The sequence below is a fragment of the Protobothrops mucrosquamatus genome, unplaced genomic scaffold, assembly GCF_001527695.2.
Source record: "Protobothrops mucrosquamatus isolate PMUCROS unplaced genomic scaffold, P.Mucros_1.0 scaffold658, whole genome shotgun sequence".
Taxonomy (NCBI): Eukaryota; Metazoa; Chordata; class Lepidosauria; order Squamata; family Viperidae; genus Protobothrops; species Protobothrops mucrosquamatus.
In genome coordinates, this window is record NW_015386947.1 from 205,194 (window position 1) to 225,053 (window position 19,860).

Here is a 19,860-nt window from a genome sequence, read left to right on the forward strand (position 1 = left end):
TAAATCACAAAGTATTTCACTAGATGGGATTCATTTAAAAACTGACTTGGGAATTGCAATGCGCTACACAAAACAAAATGTGAAGAAAAAGGAAGAACATACACGCAGAGGACTAAGACATATGTCCAGCATTAAAGATTATCTACTATAATACAAATACTACAAAAGAGTCTTCCAAAACACTGCTAACGATTTGATTAAAATTTTAATGGTGTAAATGGGCTATAATAAAATTGTGGGCAGCTGCAGCAAATAGTGAATGTATGATAGCAAAAAGGGTTGGTTAAATTGGAGAATGATAATGAGGATGATGATAATGTATGCATTTTTTAATCTGCTCAATAAAGCAGACAATAAAACTATCAGCTAATTAATGGCTGCACCTATGTGGAATTAGTAAAGCAGGATAGGGACATAAAAAGAATCTTGCTGATTTATTCAAATTAGATTCCAAAACATGGAGATATGCACAACTTGTTTAAGGAACAACACCAACATTGCTGAAGCACAAAAGCCACATTTTGCTATGTAAAATTGTCAGTGGACAATTTAAAAGTTAGCATTTCAAACTATAAAACTTTCCTTGATGTTCTGTACTTCAAGTATACATGCTGAAGAAGCATTATCTTTTTTCCTAGGTATTGCTTGGAGTGTGGAATAAAAATACCCAAGTGCCAGATGTTCTTTCAGACGGAATGGTTTGTGTAAGAAGAGCTTTTATTTCGGATTATATTTATGCAGATAGAAATGTAACTTCAGTTTATCAGCAAATAAGTTTGATTCAGTAGTGCTCGGCTGGTTACAGATGAATTAAAAAATCAAATTTTCCAGCTTTATGGGGCTATTTTTACAATAAATATGTGTTAGCGGTTCTTATTTAATTGTTCTAATAGAATATAGTTTTGTAAGTCAAATACACTTTTCTGTATGACTATTACATTGTATTATTATTATTATTATCTATTATCCCATTATGCAGGCATCAGGTGATTAAAGAAAGAACACTTTATAAGAAGCATCTTGAGATTTCAAGTGATTTCAGCCATTTCCTCTCTCTCTCTCTCTATATATATATATATATACTGTAAATATATGGCATAGCTTGTATTGGCAGAATTGAATTTACTGGGCTTTGAGGATAAATTTGATATGAAAACATTCTTCAGGTGGCAGGTGCCCAGTTATAAAATCTCTAGAAAAATAAAGTGGTTCTTCACTTCTTTATCAAACCTGAGAATCAATCTGGACCAGCTGACTCAGGACTTCTGGGAGTTGAAGTCCACGAGTCATAAAAGAGCCATGGTTGCCTACCCCTGACCTAGAGCAAAGTACCCATGTGATGGAGAACCTTTTTCCACAATCTAAGTTGTCAAAAGCCCACTAAAAGTACATTCAACAATATGCCTCATCCAATATTTTCAAAAGAAGAATATTTGAAAAATGCTATTTTGTTCTCAATCCTTGTTTGAAATCTATGTTTTTAAATGTATACTTATCTTAGGTATATGTCTAAAATGATTAAAAATGGGACCTGTATTTCAGTTTTCAATGTAAAACAGTTTGTAACCTAAAATAGTAACTCTGCTTTATTAGAGTCCTATTCACATTTTGAACAGAGGAAAATAAATGCAAAGGATTTAATTAATACGTCTGGGTAGATGCCCAGTTGAGAATTACTCTAATGAACAGTTTGTACATTAGCACTGGAAGTGAATGGTGGTCTGTGGATTGAACAAACTATCTGTGCATTTTGGCTTTACTCCTGAGTACCAGACTAATGCAGTTTGATCATTTACAGAAATACAGATGGAATTTGTCGGTGTTGGTTCTACCGAATCTCTCCATGGCATTAGCCATCGCACAAGGTATCCTTCTGGATTGGCTAGCAGGAATGAACTTGTTTGTTTTAATGTGGTTGGAGGTTGGTTTCAGAGAATTGTGATGGGGGAACTGCATTTAGCTGCTTTATATGGGTAGCTATCTTAATTAGTGTAAAAACTGTGGATACAGATAGTCCTTGATTTACAACCCTTCATTTAGTGACCATTTGAAGTTACAACAGCACTGAAAAAAATGACTTATAACTTGTCCTTGCACTTACATTTGTCAGTTCCTCACAGTCACAGAATCAAAATTCAGGCACCTGTCAACTGGCACATATTTATGACAGTTGCAGTGTGCCAGGGTCACATGATCAGTCTTTGCAACTTTCCTAGCTGGCTTCCAACAAGCAGAATCAATGGGGGAAGCCAAATACGCTTAACAATTGTGTGATTCAGTTAATTACAGTTGCAACATAAAAGATCACTTACAGTTAAGCATATGGGCAAAACAAAAATAATAATCTTAAATTTTTCATTTATTGATATATAGAAAACAGTGAATCAGACATTTGAATGTTAAAAGGGAAATTCAAAGTTAGCAATTTGCAAGTAGAGAATGCAGAAGAAGCTACTCCAAAGAAGTAGGGCAAGAAAATATATGTGGTAACTATACACCTGGAGAAGAGCCAGTTTGGTGTAATGGTTAAAGCATCAGGTTAGAAACTAGGAGACTGTGACTTCTAGTCCTATCTTAGGCACAAAGCCAGCTGGATGACCTTGGATCAGTCACTCCCTTTCAGCCCTAGGAAAGAGACAATAGCAAACTACTTCTAAAATACTGCCAAGAAAACTGCAAGCACAAGTCCTGGTAGTTACCAGAAGTCAACAATGACTTGAAGGCAACCACCCTGCCCCCCAAATCATGAAAAGTTTAGTTTCCTGCCAAATGCTCACTATGAGAGTCATATTATTTCTATTTGCATATTTATGTCACATCAAGATCCAGTGAAATCAAATAAATAAACAAAACACCAACAGAGAAGAAGGCTTTAAAAATGAAAAAAAAATCTGTCATTGGTCCTTAGCCTGAGGACCTACACTCCATGTAGCAATCTCCAGATGTGCCATTTCTGTGTGTAATTATATTCTCCCCAACTATTTTAGTTATAATATTCATGAAGCTGTTTTTCATGAGAGCCAGATGCAATCCACTGAGAACACCACCAAGGTGTGGGCTTAATTCTTAGAAACAGCAATTGAGTCCAAAACCTGTACTTGGAATTCTACCACACCAAAGAACAGATGGCTCTATAATATGGTATATAACAAGCTCTGTATGTGTGTGTGTGTGTGTGTGTATTAAATTAATAATAATAATAACATCCTAACAAATTGGTTTCTAAAAAGCCATGAGTTAAAAGTAGAAGTTTTTCCCTCAATAGCTAGCAAATATTGATAAAGATTCTTACCAGTAAGCATCCTTCTTATTTAAAGTAACTGGAATTCTCACAATTTTCTAGAGTCATGTGAAAAATATTTATGCTCCCTATTGCAGACAGCTATTATTTATTGGTAACAATATTGAGTATACAAAGTCCAATGACATTAGTGAAGCCCGATGTTGAATGTCCAGAGGTATTAGTGAAGTTCAAATTTCAACGGAGTAGTAAAAGATAATTGGGCAACTATCTACTTAAATGCTATAAAACGTTTATTTTTTGTTCTTAGTGTTAAAACAGCCATCTCTCTCTCTCTCTCTCTCTCTCTCTCTCTCTGCTTTTATCTTTGTAGTCAGATGACATCATGCTGGAATTAAAAACATTATGGAATATTCAAATTTCAATAGAAAACAAAGCTGAGGGTTGCACTGTGGAGCCCTTGATGCTCTCTGAGCTTGCTTGTTTATCTGCAGACATTTCATTACCCAACTATGTATCATCATCAGTGCGAGTGAGTGTGGGTTTTTTAAATATATAGTAGCTTGTCTTGCCAATATTATTACATATATATTTGTTAAATTTAAATATTTGATGAATCAATTGACCAAACAGACCTAAAATGGTGGAATCTGCCTCCAGCTGCAGCTCTTTCTTACAACTGACTATGACTGCTAGTTGCTTCAGCTATAGCATTTCTAAGCAGATGGAACAAATCAGAGACATGATTATTAATTGAAAATGCTTCTGTTTCTAAATTTAGATTTCCATCATACAACTGCATTACAAAAAACAGCCAGAGGTATGGTATTGGGTAAAGTGTAGGACAGATACTGTGAATCATTGTGGCCCATCTTTAATGTACTCTTTTGCCATTTTCCTGTTTCTTTGCTAATGTTATCTTAGTATTGGTAATCACAGCTTGCCGACTATGCATATGATAGTTCCTCCTGTACAGTATGGTATAGATTTTCAAGTGAAGTGAAAACATTAGAAAACAAATATCTTCTAATTCTAAAAATCCCTGAAAAGAGTTTTTTTTTGTCATAATCTCTATAGTTTTATGAACTTTTTTCCGACATGGGCAATGCCATCTGTGTTTTTTATTCTGTTGTTGCTCCATTTTAAACTTTGATTTACATTATTAATTTAATGTTTATTACTGTTTACTGTGGAAATTTTAATTAACTTATGTATATAATTATGTTATTATTGACAAATGCCAGCAGTTCTTGTTGATTATGCAGACAGAAGGAGAAAAATGAAAGCTTTAATTCCTTACTTTCAGGGTCTTAAGCATACTGATGCTTAATATATTTCAGGAAGACCAAGCGGCACTTTGCTTCTCAAGCAAAATGGAGAAAGTGCTTTTGATTAGAAATTTGCTATGTCAGAAATGTACTATCAGTTCTTTTCCTTTTAACTTTTCCAGTTAGACCAGCGGTTCTCAACCTATGGGTCGCGACCCCATTTGGGGTCGATTGACCATTTCACGGGGGGTCGCCAAGCAAAGCTGTCTGCCATTTTTTCCCCCTTTTCCGGTGGGTGCCTTACCTCCCTTGAGCTGGGCCAGCTGGTGGTCAGCCTGCTCCATCTCTGCCGCTTGCCAGCTATGCCTCGGCCGGCGCAGGGGGTGGAACCATGCATGCGCGGCGCTCCCGGGCAGGGAAAGTCCTCGACTTACGACCGGTTGGGTAGTCCTCGACTTACGACCGGTTGGGTAGTCCTCGACTTACGACCGGTTTAGTCCTTGACTTACGACCGGCTGGGGGTCGTGGCATTAAAAAGGTTGAGAACCACTGAGTTAGACAAACAAATCGAAAGTGTGCAAGGTAGGAACCTAGGAACCTGTTTTAAAACTTTTTGTGAGACGGAACTCATGGGAAATTCATATAAGGAACATAATTTATTCAGACAATTTATCAGTTCAGGTAAAATAAGTAAATTAACTGATTTTATAAACTAGATTGTAACGCCAAAAACCTTTGGCATTTTCATATGATGGACACCAAGTTCAACAATTCTATCAAACATTTTATTTCTATTAGGGACCTAATTTCAGAAAGAGAAAATCCAACATTAACCATAACAACTGTCATTGGAAAGAATGTTTGGTTTAGCAAACATGAAGCAATTAGCAAACCAAAAATTTAGATAAATTTGCCGGGGCCTTTCCTATTCCATTTAAATAAATTTTGGTTCATGGGCATATCCATAATAGAGTGAGAAAATGAAACAGTGACTAAATCACCAGGAAGCGAAAAGTTTTTTGTTTTCTTTTTTGTTTTAAATAAAAGTACACATTTTTTCTTCCTAACATTTTTTTCTTAAGTGCAGGTTTTGCTTTTGGGGATCAATCAAATGTTAACCCATTGATTGCAACATCCATTCATCCACACATCCACTCACTGCAACATCCATTCATGTCTAAGGCGGAACTGAAACTCACAAACTCCTATCTATGGAGATTCTCAGTCATCCAAGTCATAGTTATCTCAAAGATGATTTTTTCACGAGGCAACTGGACTTTCTTGTTTTTCTTTCCTTGAAGATATTTCGCTTCTCATCCAAGAAGCTTCTTCAGCTTTGACTGGATGGTGAGGAATGGAAAGATGAATACTCCTTGCAGACAGCTGTTCATTTGCATTCTTTTAGTGAGTTGTTAATGCTACCTGGAGGCTTATCTGTGTCTTCAAGGTCACCTGAGTGGTGCAAATGTGTGTGAAGCCTTCTTGGAACTATTGAAAGGACTGTATTGTAGACTGGAGACAGATGATGTCGTATCCCTCCCCCTCTGTTAAGAGATGGCTGTTCAATTTTGACAAAGATGGCCTCTTTGATCCCTCTTTCAAACCAGCAGTTCTCTCTGTCCAAAATGTGAACTTTGCTGTCTTTGCTGAATCTGGTCCTGATGGGTTTATTCTATGTTGTGCCATGCGTTTATGAAGTTGCTGTTTCGTTTCTCCAATGTACAGATCTGCACATGGCTCACTGCATTGTACTGCATATTCCACATTACTCAGTTTGTGTCTGGGTGTTTTATCCTTGGGGTGGACAAGCTTCTGCCTTAGTGTATCCTTGGCTTTGAAGTGTGCACATATGTGTGTCGGCTGAAGATCCTCCTGAGCTTTTGTGGTATTCCTGCAATGTATGGAATGACTACGTTGCTTTGTTTATTGTTTTCTTCTTGGTCTGTTATGAAGGAGTTCCTGCTAGGTCTTTTTTGAGATTTGATGAAGGCCCACTTGAGATAGCCACACATTCTGATGGCTTCCTTGATGTGTTTTATTTCTTTTTTGTTCTTTTTCTTTTTCTTTTCCTTCTTTGCTAGTAGCAACAATCAACATATACAGTCAATATATACTATTGTCTTTTTTTCTGGTCTTAGTCCTAGCCATGGAATTTCTCAAGCAAATGCTATCTTATTTGGATATATTATATAGACATATTTCAAGACAAACAGTAAATATATGCATAACATCCTTATTGAAAACAGCTCCTCCTGCAGGTGTAACTTCAAACAAAAATAGCAGCTGTGAGAAGTGATTATTAGATATTCTGTTTCTCAGTGTACTTTCTATATTTAAAGATTGNCCCACCGAGAAGGCCCTCCCCCTGGGGGTCGCCAGCCGGCACTGTCTGGCTGACGGCACCCTGAGGAGACCCACTCTGTGGGAGCGTACCGGCCGATGGGAGGTAATCTGCGGCAGAAGGCGGTCTCGGAGATATCCAGGTCCGATGCCATGGAGCGCTTTGAAGATGATGACCAACACCTTGAAGCGCACCTGGAAGGCCACCGGCAACCAGTGCAGCTCGCGCAGCAACGGTGTTACATGGGAGCGACGAGTCCCTCCCAACACCGCCCGCGTGGCCGCATTCTGGACCAGTTGGAGCCTCCGGGTGCTCCTCATAACAACTGTCATTGGAAAGAATGTTTGGTTTAGCAAACATGAAGCAATTAGCAAACCAAAAATTTAGATAAATTTGCCGGGGCCTTTCCTATTCCATTTAAATAAATTTTGGTTCATGGGCATATCCATAATAGAGTGAGAAAATGAAACAGTGACTAAATCACCAGGAAGCGAAAAGTTTTTTGTTTTCTTTTTTGTTTTAAATAAAAGTACACATTTTTTCTTCCTAGCATTTTTTTCTTAAGTGCAGGTTTTGCTTTTGGGGATCAATCAAATGTTAACCCATTGATTGCAACATCCATTCATCCACATATCCACTCATTGCAACATCCATTCATGTCTAAGGCGGAACTGAAACTCACAAACTCCTATCTATGGAGATTCTCAGTCATCCAGGTCATAGTTATCTCAAAGATGCTTTTTTCACGAGGCAACTGGACTTTCTTGTTTTTCTTTCCTTGAAGATATTTCGCTTCTCATCCAAGAAGCTTCTTCAGCTTTGACTGGATGGTGAGGAATGGAAAGATGAATACTCCTTGCAGACAGCTGTTCATTTGCATTCTTTTAGTGAGTTGTTAATGCTACCTGGAGGCTTATCTGTTTCTTCAAGGTCACCTGAGTGGTGCAAATGTGTGTGAAGCCTTCTTGGAACTATTGAAAGGACTGTATTGTAGACTGGAGACAGATGATGTCGTATCCCTCCCCCTCTGTTAAGAGATGGCTGTTCAATTTTGACAAAGATGGCCTCTTTGATCCCTCTTTCAAACCAGCAGTTCTCTCTGTCCAAAATGTGAACTTTGCTGTCTTTGCTGAATCTGGTCCTGATGGGTTTATTCTATGTTGTGCCATGCGTTTATGAAGTTGCTGTTTCGTTTCTCCAATGTACAGATCTGCAGATGGCTCACTGCATTGTACTGCATATTCCACATTACTCAGTTTGTGTCTGGGTGTTTTATCCTTGGGGTGGACAAGCTTCTGCCTTAGTGTATTCTTGGGTTTGAAGTGTGCACATATGTGTGTTGGCTGAAGATCCTCCTGAGCTTTTGTGATATTCCTGCAATGTATGGAATGACTACGTTGCTTTGTTTATTGTTTTCTTCTTGGTCTGTTATGAAGGAGTTCCTGCTAGGTCTTTTTTGAGATTTGATGAAGGCCCACTTGAGATAGCCACACATTCTGAGGGCTTTCTTGATGTGTTTTATTTCTTTTTCGTTCTCTTTCTTTTTCTTTTCCTTCTTTGCTAGTAGCAACAATCAACATATACAGTCAATATATACTATTGTCTTTTTTTTCTGGTCTTAGTCCTAACCATGGAATTTCTCAAGCAAATGCTATCTTATTTGGATATATTATATAGACATATTTCAAGACAAACAGTAAATATATGCATAACATCCTTATTGAAAACAGCTCCTCCTGCAGGTGTAACTTCAAACAAAAATAGCAGCTGTGAGAAGTGATTATTAGATATTCTGTTTCTCAGTGTACTTTCTATATTTAAAGATTGNGATCTCATTGTGTTTTCTTCATGCATAGGGCAGTTTTGAGAAATAACGACAAGCTAAGCTTACATATATCTTGATTTTAGCTAGACATGTGATTAAGTACCCTCATAACATTCTGTTTAGTAAGTTAATTAATTGTGGCTGGATGGCACAACTATTAAGTGTATTAACTATTACAATGCCTTGGTAAGGCCACACTTGAAATACTGCATCCAGTTTTGGTCACTACGATGTAAAAAAGATGTTGAGATTCTACAAAGAGTACAGACAAGAGCAACAAAGATGATCAAGGGACTGGAGGCTAAAACATATAAAGAATGGTTGCTGGAATTGGGAATGTCTATCTAATGAAGAGAAGGACGAGGGGGGACATGATAGCAGTGTTCCAATATCTCAGGGGCTGCCACAAAGAAGAGGGAGTCAAGCTATTCTCCAAAGCACCTGAAGGTAGGACAAGAAGCAACGGATGGAAACTAACCAAAGAGAGAAGCAACCTAGAACTAAGGAGAAATTTTCTGACAGTTAGAACAATTAATCAGTGGAACAACCTGCCTCCAGAAGCGGTGAATACTCCAACGCTGGAAGTTTTTAAGAAGAGACTGGACAGCCATTTGTCTGAAATGGTATAGGGTTTCCTGCCTGAGTAGGGGGTTGGACTACTAGATGACCTCCAAGGTCCCTTCCACCCTCCTCCTCCTCCTCTTCATCATCATCATCATCATCATCATCATCATCATCATCATCATCATCATCATCATCATGTAGCTAGCCTGAAAATCATAGTACAAGGGTATTTATCTATGATTTATTTTTAAAATAAAGAGAACTGACATGTTGAGAACCATGTGGTTCATCCTTCTATTCCTCAGTATTTGTATTAATTTGTAAAAGTGGAAGTAATGTTTATGAAGTTGAAGATTACACAAAATTAGGTAGGGCAGCAAATAGTCTTCAAGACAGAAATAGAATTAGAAAATTATCTTGACAGATTGACTGGTTAGAGAAATGGATTTTCAAAATGTGCTAAAACTAGCTGAATGCTCTTGTACATTGTTAATTCTGAAGCCAGATCAAGGTGCCAAACCAAATAATCAAATTTAATAGGTAGTTACCCTGGGTCAAAAGTAGATTGCTTACTAGATCAATTGAGTGGGGCAAAATACTCATCTACTGTAGAGGTTTAAGTGCCTTCTTAGTCTTTATGTTTAAATTTTAATCCAAAAGGTGCCTCAGACAAAAGATAATCTTTTGACAGCTTTTACAAAAGAGACCTGTATCATAAGGGCACTTTAACAAACAGCTTTAATTTTTCTGTCTGCTATCTTTTTACTTATTTTTACAGAAACATTTTGCTGCCAGAAATCACAATAATGTCTCAGAAGATATAATCAGTGTTTTAAAAAGGTAACTAATCAACCAACCAACCAACAAGAAATGTGCTTAATTAACAGCATTGATGAGGCTGCCCCATTAGTATTTGAGGAAAAGAATATTTTTAGAGACTTTAGCATCATTATGGGAAAAAGAAAATGCATCTAAATTCAGAAATATGCAAGAAAATACAGATAACAACAAATGCAAAGAACCCATTCACTAACAAGCCAAACATATATATTTAACATTTGGCTTCTGTTTCAGAATTCTATGATTTATAAAACATCCATGAAATAAAAGGGTTGAATTCTAGGCTTAATTTGTAGTGGTACCTTAGAAAAAAAAAATCAGGCAAACTTTTATCAGTGTCTTTGCTATTGTTCAAACACTGGGTAAAAGTGTTACTAATCTATTATCTATATTTATTCAAAATAAACAAAATTGTAAATGAAACATGGATGGTTTTCTTCACAAGTTGAAGAATCATTGTGGCTAACAGAAAAGGCAATAATAAACTGTCTTATCAAACAAAGTAGAATGACACTGCTAACTGGCATGCAGGACAATAGTTTACACGTACTAAAAATTAATTAAAATGTCCCAAATCCCATCAGATAACCAAGATCCACATGTTCTTTGAAAGTTACTTTAATTGAAGTAGTATCTTCCCCTTTTCTTATTAATGAGTAATCTACTTTCTTAGATGACAATGTAAACCAATGTAAACCATTTTTCACTGTGTTAAGTGCAGTTTTGAAATAAATAAAATATTTCTATGTTTCTTTGTAATACATTTTTACCAAATTGATAACCATAACTAGATATACATCTTTTGAACTGTTTTCATGAAAACATCATGGGTGTGTTTGTTTAGTTACCAGAAGCTGAGGTATAATTAAGGGAGATTGTGACAGCAACAAGATCTTGGGTTTCTGATCCCAAGACGCTATGTAAGGTCAGATCTGATTCTTAAATGGGAAACCACCATGATATCCAAAAGTCCTGGGCTAGACTGGGAAGTTTATTTATTTATTATGAAATTTATTTGCTGCTCATCTCATATTCAACGACTCAGGGCACCCAAGCATAAGTTTCAGAAAAATATCATATAATAAGGTAATGACAAACCACATCCATATTATTGTCAAGAAAATAACAAGGGAATCTAATCTTCAGGCAGGAGTTGAATCTGATACAAAGGAACTTTGAATAAAAGTGTGGAAAATCTGTCAAATTATTGTTTGCACTTTTTTATGCCGTGCGGGATTTGTAATTAATTTGTCTCTATTTCTGTATACATAGATATTTTTGGAAATCAATAACAACCTGTAATAGAGTAGGCATCTACATTTTATTCATACTTTTTCTCCTTAATAATTTAAAAGCCAGATGGCTTTCAGATTTTAGCCTATTATCTATTTTTAGAATTTGCCACAATGTATTCTGATTTTGCTGATGTCCATGTTTTTCCTCTCAGTGCTGATGCCTCATCCTTATAAAAGGCAGTCTTTTGTCAGCTATCCCGTGGTCCTGAATTCAGCATGGTAATTTTTCTTTTTGATTGGACTGATCTAGGTCCTGAGACACATATCAGATAATATGATGAACTAGTTGAGAGGGCCCCTCTTTTTGATAGTGGCATTCTGACTTTGGAATTTTCCTTCCAATAAGCTGTTACCTACTTTATGGCTTTTTCAGAAGGGCCTCTGAATTTAATAAAGCACCAAGCAGGCACTACCAGTTCTTATTCATCCAAGTTGCATTTAAGAAGATGAATTCATATGTTGCCCCCAGCCATTCATGTGTACATAGAAAATTCCCAATCCAGTGAATAATATATTTCTTTGCCTTGGAAAGTGCTTGTTTTCTAGAAGCTTGTTTGTTGTTTGTTTTAATCAATTTGTATACTGCCTGAGTCCCAACAACTCTGGGAAAAACATAAGATCTATAAAATAATAAAAACAAAATAATAAAAACAACAGGACAATAATAAAACAATAAACATGTTGATTGGGTAGCTATATAAAGTGATTTAATAAAATAAATACACACATACACATACAAATACCCATTTCTTTGTTGGTTATTAGAAGACTGTAAAGACTATTTGATATACATGCATTTGGATATTTTATAATGCTGTGCTTTAACCATTCTTTTATTAATTGCTACTTTTTCTCATGTTGTCTTGTTTATACTTTACTGACAACAATTTAAAGGTGTACCAAAAAGCAATACAGGGGAAGAAGAGTAAAAACTCATTAAATAACTAAGATTGTGAAAGTGACAGGGGTGTTGATATTGCTTACAAGAAAAGTTGGATCACTCAGATATGAGAGTAAGGAAATGGAAATTAGTGCATCCTGAAATACAAATACTGAAAGGATGACATGATTTATGAATGGAAATACACGTAATAATCAATGGCTTTTTTAACCTTTCTGTCAAAGATAGCATGCTCTTCTTTGTATCCTACACTCATAGCAATGACAGCAGAACTATTAGGATAAGAAGCAATGGATGGAAACTAATCAAGGAGAGAAGCAACCTAGAACTAAGGAGAAACTTCCTGACAGTTAGAACAATTAACCAGTGGAACAACCTGCCTCCAGAAGCGGTGAATGCTCCAACACTGGAAGTTTTTAAGAAGAGACTGGACAGCCATTTGTCCGAAATGGTGCAGGGTTTCCTGCCTGAGCAGGGGGTTGGACTCAATGACCTCCAAGGTCCCTTCCAACTTTATTATTATTATTATTATTATTATTATTATTATTATTATTATTATTATTATTATTATTATTATTATTATTATTATTATTACTGGCTAAAAGTAAACAAATAAATGTTGTGGCTAATTGAGATTTTGAATTTTGAATTCAGATGCCCCCAACCTGAACACTTGTAAGGGGCCCATAATTAGCACTGTGTAGAATTTGGGGACAATATCAAAGTTATGGAAGGCTGTTGGCTCCTGACCGCAGACAAGAAGGGTCTCAACTTTAGAGAAAATAGACTGTCTTAATTTCTAAGAAATTATTTAGATATGTTATGGCAGCTCTCATGAAAATGTGTTTAGTCCAGTGATGGCGAACCTTTTAGAAACCAAGTGCCCAAACTGCAACCCCAAACCCACTTATGCATCGTCGGGTGCCGGGTGGGTGTGGCCCATTGGCTGGGCGTGGCTGCGGTGGTAACAGCAGACTGGGTGGGACTAAAAAGTTCAATCAATCAGTTTCAACTTTGCAAAAAAAAAAAATTCCCGCGAGAAGTTGAAATTGATTGATTGAACCTTTTTTTTTTTTTTTGCACATGGCAGCGGAGGCCTAAAGCAAAAAGGTTTTATAAAACCCAGCTGAAGGCCTAGGACTGGGGCGACGGCGCGCGTGCCCACAGAGAGGGCTCTGAGTGCCGCCTCGCACCCATGCCATAGGTTCGCCACCACTGGTTTAGTCAATGCCATTTCAAAATGGGTAAAAAAGAACCATAAACCATGCCTTTTGTCTACCTCATTAGAAACTTATTATAGCAAGTACATTTATGCCTCCCAACATTTCCAATATGATGTGAGCTCTCAGCCTTGTTGACTTAACAGCTCTAACTTGTGATGTTTGCCTGATTTCCTCCTTCAAAAGCATATGAGCCCAGAAAGGTAGGCTAGCAACAGATGCTGCAATCCTGTTCCGTGTGTGTGTGTGTGTGTGTGTGTGTGTGCACAGCATGAATAATATGCACTGATGCAATCACCATGTAGCAAGCTGCCTTTCATTAGGAATACTGTATATTATTTCCCTCGGGGAGTGGATTTGAAATCTTGAATGAAAAAAGAAAGCTCACAGGTTACAGATACAAGAGTAAAAATGTTTTCTGTGTTTGAAAGTAAAAATGGGACTTCCAGCACACCTGGACTTTATTTGAAACACTGTATAGAGCAATTCCCACTGTGATGATAATGTGGTACAAATTTTCTTTTACTACATTTTACAGAAAGGAAGAGGAATGGAACTCTGTGTGAGCATGTCTTTCAATGTAGAAAGGTGTCTGACCAGCATGGAGAAAGGACTGTCTTCCTCTTTTCTTTCCAGTGTCTTACTATTGTTCCATCCAGTTGCACCCTAAAACATACCAAACTGTTCTGCCTCAGAGTAGAAAGGCAGGAAATAATAAATACCACCAACAATATTTATAATTGCAGCCAAACTCATAGAGGGGTTCCAGATGGCTGCTCCTCAAGTCTGCAATTTAGTTTCCATGGACATTTATCATAAGTCTGAGCATCCTATTGACACAGGGAAAAAAGTCTTCTACACATTCTGTCAGTCTGAAGGTTAAATCACTGGGTTCATTTACACAAATTATTTCTGAAGGCAGTAGTAATTAATACCTTGCCGAGACATTTTCCAGCATTGCTCTAAATGGATGAGGGTTACACCTGGGTTCTGTGCAATTTCTGGCATGTGTTTATCTTGTAACAAGAAATGGAAAGAAATACTAGAAAGTTTCTTGAAACAAAAACATTTGTCTCTCAGATGTATCATGGAATAAACTCCGGGCAAGGAATCAAGATAAGTAATTAGATTGGCTGTATTCCATGTTTAAGAAAGTTGTTCTAGGTCAAAAATACTGGTCTTCTCTTTTGGAAAGAAAATCGCAACCTCCTAAAATTTGTATGTAATTTAGAGATAAAAATGGAATACTCATCTTGTTCTGATTTATTTTACCAATTGTAAAAGATTGGTTGCATTTTTTTTGTTCATTAAACTGGTATTTTTGGTTTCCATTTAATGATATTCATGATGGTTCTAAGACTGGTGAGCAGCATCCAGGCTGCCAGAAGACAGAAGCAGGTACTGGTTTGTTACATGTTTGGATCTGAGTCATATTCTTCTATTAAACTTGTCATTTTATATTTAAATCTTATTCTTTAATCCAGATTCCAGTATCAGCACCCAGATTTTAGATGGGATGATGGCCAGTTAGTCAGAAATTATTCTCTTGGGCTCCTTAGTTTTATAATTGTCCGTTATAATGGAAAATTGTTAAAACCTCAATAATTCCTGGTTGAAACCTCAAAGTCATTGTCCTGAAAAAAATCTGTTTTTATAGCATCTTAAATGAGGAAAAAGAAATAAAAATAATAGGACTTCATGTCTTCACTTGTGTTCAGGAATAAATCCAAATGCTTTTGATCCTATTAAGAAACATGCTGAATTAACGTGATTCAAACCACCAATGCATTTATCTTAATTAACAATACTTACATAAGAGTTATAGAAATAGTATTGTATTAGTGTGCACTAATATCCATATATTTAAAGACTATACTTCTTAAATTTTTTAGATAATAACTGGATGCAATTGATTGATTTCAGACTACTTATTTTCTCCTTTTGCTGCTGGTGTGGTTATATTGTTACAGAATTCAGTGGGTTTGAAACAAACATTATAGGCCCTTAATGTTCTGTACTAATTAATCATTTTCTGAAAAGATGAAGATTTGAAAATACTGACATTTGCAAAATACTTTAAAGCCTGTATCTGGAAGATGGATGTGTGTGAAGTAGATCAGGACAAACTATTCAAAGTGTTCAAAATTTCATGCTGTGGGTAGCTGGAAGGCACACTCTGTCTACAGTGTGTGTTGTAGAACACTTAGAACACTGTAGAATACTCATTTCTGGCTATGCAAGCTTTTTATTTCTCTAAAGACACTCTATATGTAGTGTGGCAGCTAAATTAGTTATTGGCAAAACTCAAATACTGCTGCTTATTGCAGCTCAGATATGTCCTTTTAAATAAGGCTGCAGCTTGGGGGTCTTTTTTAAAAAAATATGATCATACATCTTATTATATATGACTCCAGAGTTTGTAAGTTGGGTGGCTATATAAATTTAACAAACAAACACATACTGCCAGGGTCCCTATCTAGATGGCAAAACCAGGTTTTTAATGCCTTGTGAAACGCAAGAAGTCTTAGGACAAGCCTAATCTTGTTTTGTATGGGGTATTTTTAGAGCAGGCCTGTTATTTAATTTGATTTTAGAACAGAAATTTGTGTATATTTATCGTGGTTTTTATTATCGCCTGTTCACCGTCCTGAGTCCGGTAAGGGAGATAGGGCGGTATATAAATTCAATAAATAAATAAATAAATAAATAAATAATCTGAGGGGGGCGGGCGGAATTTTCTAGAGGTTGGGTACCATTGCCGAACAGACCCTAGGTCCCTAGGTTTTACCACATGGAGCTCTCTACTGGATGGGACCTATAAAATATCTGAAGTTTTGAAAAGGATATTCCAAGTATTCCTTGTTACCTTCTGGGAGGAGGCTCCATGGTATCTGACGCAGAACATCCAGATTCAGCCACAGTTTTGTTCCATTCAGTATAAACCTTGTGAATTCTCAAGCTTCCTCCTTCCATTATATATTCAAGATGGACAGTGTTTAATATTCATATGTTATGTATATGTAGGGGTGTAGGTCTATGCATATGTTGTATATAGTATGTATATGTTGTATATAGTATGTTTAGGTATGTGTCATGTATGTGTTCGCTTTAAGAGCAGGCAACTAAATTTCATTTTTGATGTGTATCATTGTGCCCACAGTAAAAAATGACAATAAAGGTTATCTCATCTCATCTCATCTCATCCCATCCCATCTCACCTCACCTCAACTTATCTTATCTTGGTCTCGATTGTGGTTCTGTGCTGAGAATCAGGCATAATTAGAATAGAAAATATGATGTGGATCAACATCTTAAATTTCTGCTTCAAATTATCCTTTTTTCAAACCAGTTTGATTTCCTTTTCATAATAATAATTTTATTTCTAAATGTATGACTCCCCCCCCTGTTTATCCATCAGTTCCCAAAGAAAGACTCAATGTTTAAAATTGCCTGAATCAGTGTATATTTTATTTATTTATTTATTAATTTAATTTATACCCCGCCCTTCTCCTCATGGGACTCAGTTACATCCAAAATTTGAATCTAAAAAAAAAATCAGAATAAAAAATAAAAGACACAAATTTTGTAAGAAATGAAGCTTTTAAAAAGTTACTTAATATATAACCAACCAACCAACCATTGATCTGGTACAAAGATTCTTCAAAGTAAAAAAAAAAAAAAGATTAAAATAATCTAAGTTTCCCTGAAGTTGGACTAGACTTTTTTTTCTCTTCACAAAAATAAAGAAAACGTTTTTCTGAAAAGAAAGATTTTCATAGCTCAGTGGAAATTTATGCAGAACCGAACTTGCAGCCTTTGTGCCCAGGATTTGCACTTAAGTTTGAGGGCGGGATGTGCCTACTGTGCCTACTGTCACAGTAGGCACAGCAATGACACAAAGAGGGTAATACCTCGTAAAGATTCAGAATATTTTGCTTCCCTTTGACTACAGAAATAACAAATTTCTTAGTATTGTAATTCTAGAGCAAAGTGCAGGTACAGACAAAGCTTCTTCTCTGGTCCTAATCAAGCACTGCTCACCCACCCACGGAACAAATAGATTCAATTTATTATTTTTTTAAAAAGCAGGATGTGTCAGAAGACTATTAAAGCTGTGGTTTTACACTAAATTTAGAGTTTTTAATTTCACGGTTGGTGAAATGTATGTGGAATAATAGAATAATACTGACTATGCTAATCTTCCCCAATATGGACTACAGTTCCTCTCATCCAACACATCTGAGTAACCCCAGTGAGGGAAGAGTGGTGCTCTGGAATTTCTAGGAATGCTAACACTTCAGGAATGCCTATGTGCATGAAAAGCATTCCTAGAATTGTTGCAAAAGGGAAAATAAGGACAAAAAAGAGATAGCATCAAACAGATAAAAGTTTGAGCATATGTCAGTCATTTAATAAAGTACAGTGATCCAGCAAACATGAATCTGAGTTGCTGATTAAGAAGAAGAAAAGTGTGTTGCATATAGTGAACAGAACCCATAATCAAAGAGCTAAAAATAACCCAATATGCCAAGGAAGCTTGATGTATCAGAGGATTCATTATGGTTCACTAGAAAGGCATCTTCTCCCTCTTCAAAGGCACAAAAAGGTAATCAGCATCTTTCAATCAACTATTTACAGTAATTATTTACTGCTGATAGGAAGCATGAACAAAAGATAAAAAGAAATTTTGTAGAATGGAAGTTTTTAAATCTCATTGGTAAATGTTGATTCAAATGATATGAACAAGTGATCTTTGCTGGGCTTGTAGCACATATGTGTTTGTAAAGAAGAGATAAAGAAGTGAAGGTATCCCACCCTGCTATTACCACTGGAACCTCAAAAAGATCCATGATCTTTTTTTTGGTAAAAAATAAAAAAAGGGCTGAGGCTACACAAGCATAAATCTGAGGCTAAACAAGCATAAATCTGAAGAACTGAACCGAAGAAGCGTTTTGGATGAGAAGCAAAACATTTTCAAGGAAAAACAAAGTCCAGTTGCCTTTTTAAAAAGCACCTTTGGGACAAAGTGTGCTGTCTGTATGGAAGTTCACAAGCCCATTTAAATAATATGTCATCTTGCAAATCACACAGCCTGAGAGATGATGTTTTTTATCTAGTTACAGAAAGACCAACAATATGTGAAATAGGAGTTGTGGAGCTAAGAAGAAATATTTTAAAAATGACTAGACACTTTCTCAGATGAAAGACAGAGTATCTACAGTTGCAATCTTACAAAACCATAAGGGGAGTCAATCATTTTGAATTCAGTGGAATATGCTTGTAGATAAATTTGTATAAATATTCTGCTCCTGGCATATTAATCTTCATTGGAGGAGGAAGGGGAGAAGCAGAACAAGGATTCAGAAATGTATCTTTATCATGTGAGGGTCCTTTGTTTTTCCAAGTTCTGGATACACAACAGCGTAGCAAATGACTGTACAGAACAGGCTCTGTTGCTCTGGGTTAACTCTACCGTTTTAGGCCTAGTCACATAAATGCATCGTCAATACATGGTCCTAAAAATGACCGAAAGTCTCCAAGTCTATGAAGTGGCATACAGCTTTGCCTCCCTCCAAAGGTTCTTGCACATGTTGGAATTAGGTTCTGCCTCAATATATAGTAGTTGCTACTTTTCTGGTTGGTGCCAAGCTTCCGGCCAAGTTCCAAGCTCTGCTCTTAAGCAGAATTGCTTGTGAATGCTCTACTCAGTCCAACCAAAATCCAGGCAGGAATTCCACCAGGATATGCTGCTTACCATAACTTGTGGTCCTGGCAGTTGGTTGATAGAGGTCTTGCCTCCCTGTAATAGTTGTAAATTTCCAGATATTGCCTCCCACTTCCAGTCTGCTTATTGTTTTGTTATCTCCTCTTCTCCTACACCCCCCCCACTCCAATTTGCTTGTGAATGGGGAGTGAGTGAATTGATGAATGAGCCCATCTCTCAAGTTTCTGGGACTGTAAACATTTAAAGTATTTTGGGAAAAGACATGAACTGAGTTTTAGGAAAGTGGGGGTAGGTGGGTGAGAAGTGTTTCCACCAGGCTTTAGCTGCTTTTCCCAACTGCAGGTAGTAGTCCCAACTTCACTTGGCTCACTGTAGACTGACTCCTGATCTGAAATCCTGATCATCAATCCACTATGGAACAATACACATTGGGTTCTTCTGTGTCTTCACTCTAAGCCATATTTGTCTTAATCCTTTCCTTAATCTGATATTTTATATTCTGTTCACTGAAACCTAGAGCTTTACTTACCTTGAACCTCAATGGACTGGGACTAAGACCTTGCTGATTAATTTAATTGTAAGGGCCACTATTGGTTTTGACCTGAAATAATTAATGACTTTGGTAGAATATGTAAGGCCA

The 19,860-nt window shown here is 36.6% G+C and overlaps 1 protein-coding gene across 15 annotated transcripts in view; it reads right to left on the bottom strand.

Annotated features, from left to right (window-relative positions):
- Positions 1-19,860, bottom strand: part of SLC8A1 (solute carrier family 8 member A1) — a 202,213-nt gene that overhangs the window by 75,225 nt on the left and 107,128 nt on the right. The gene's annotated exons all lie outside the window — the stretch shown is intronic.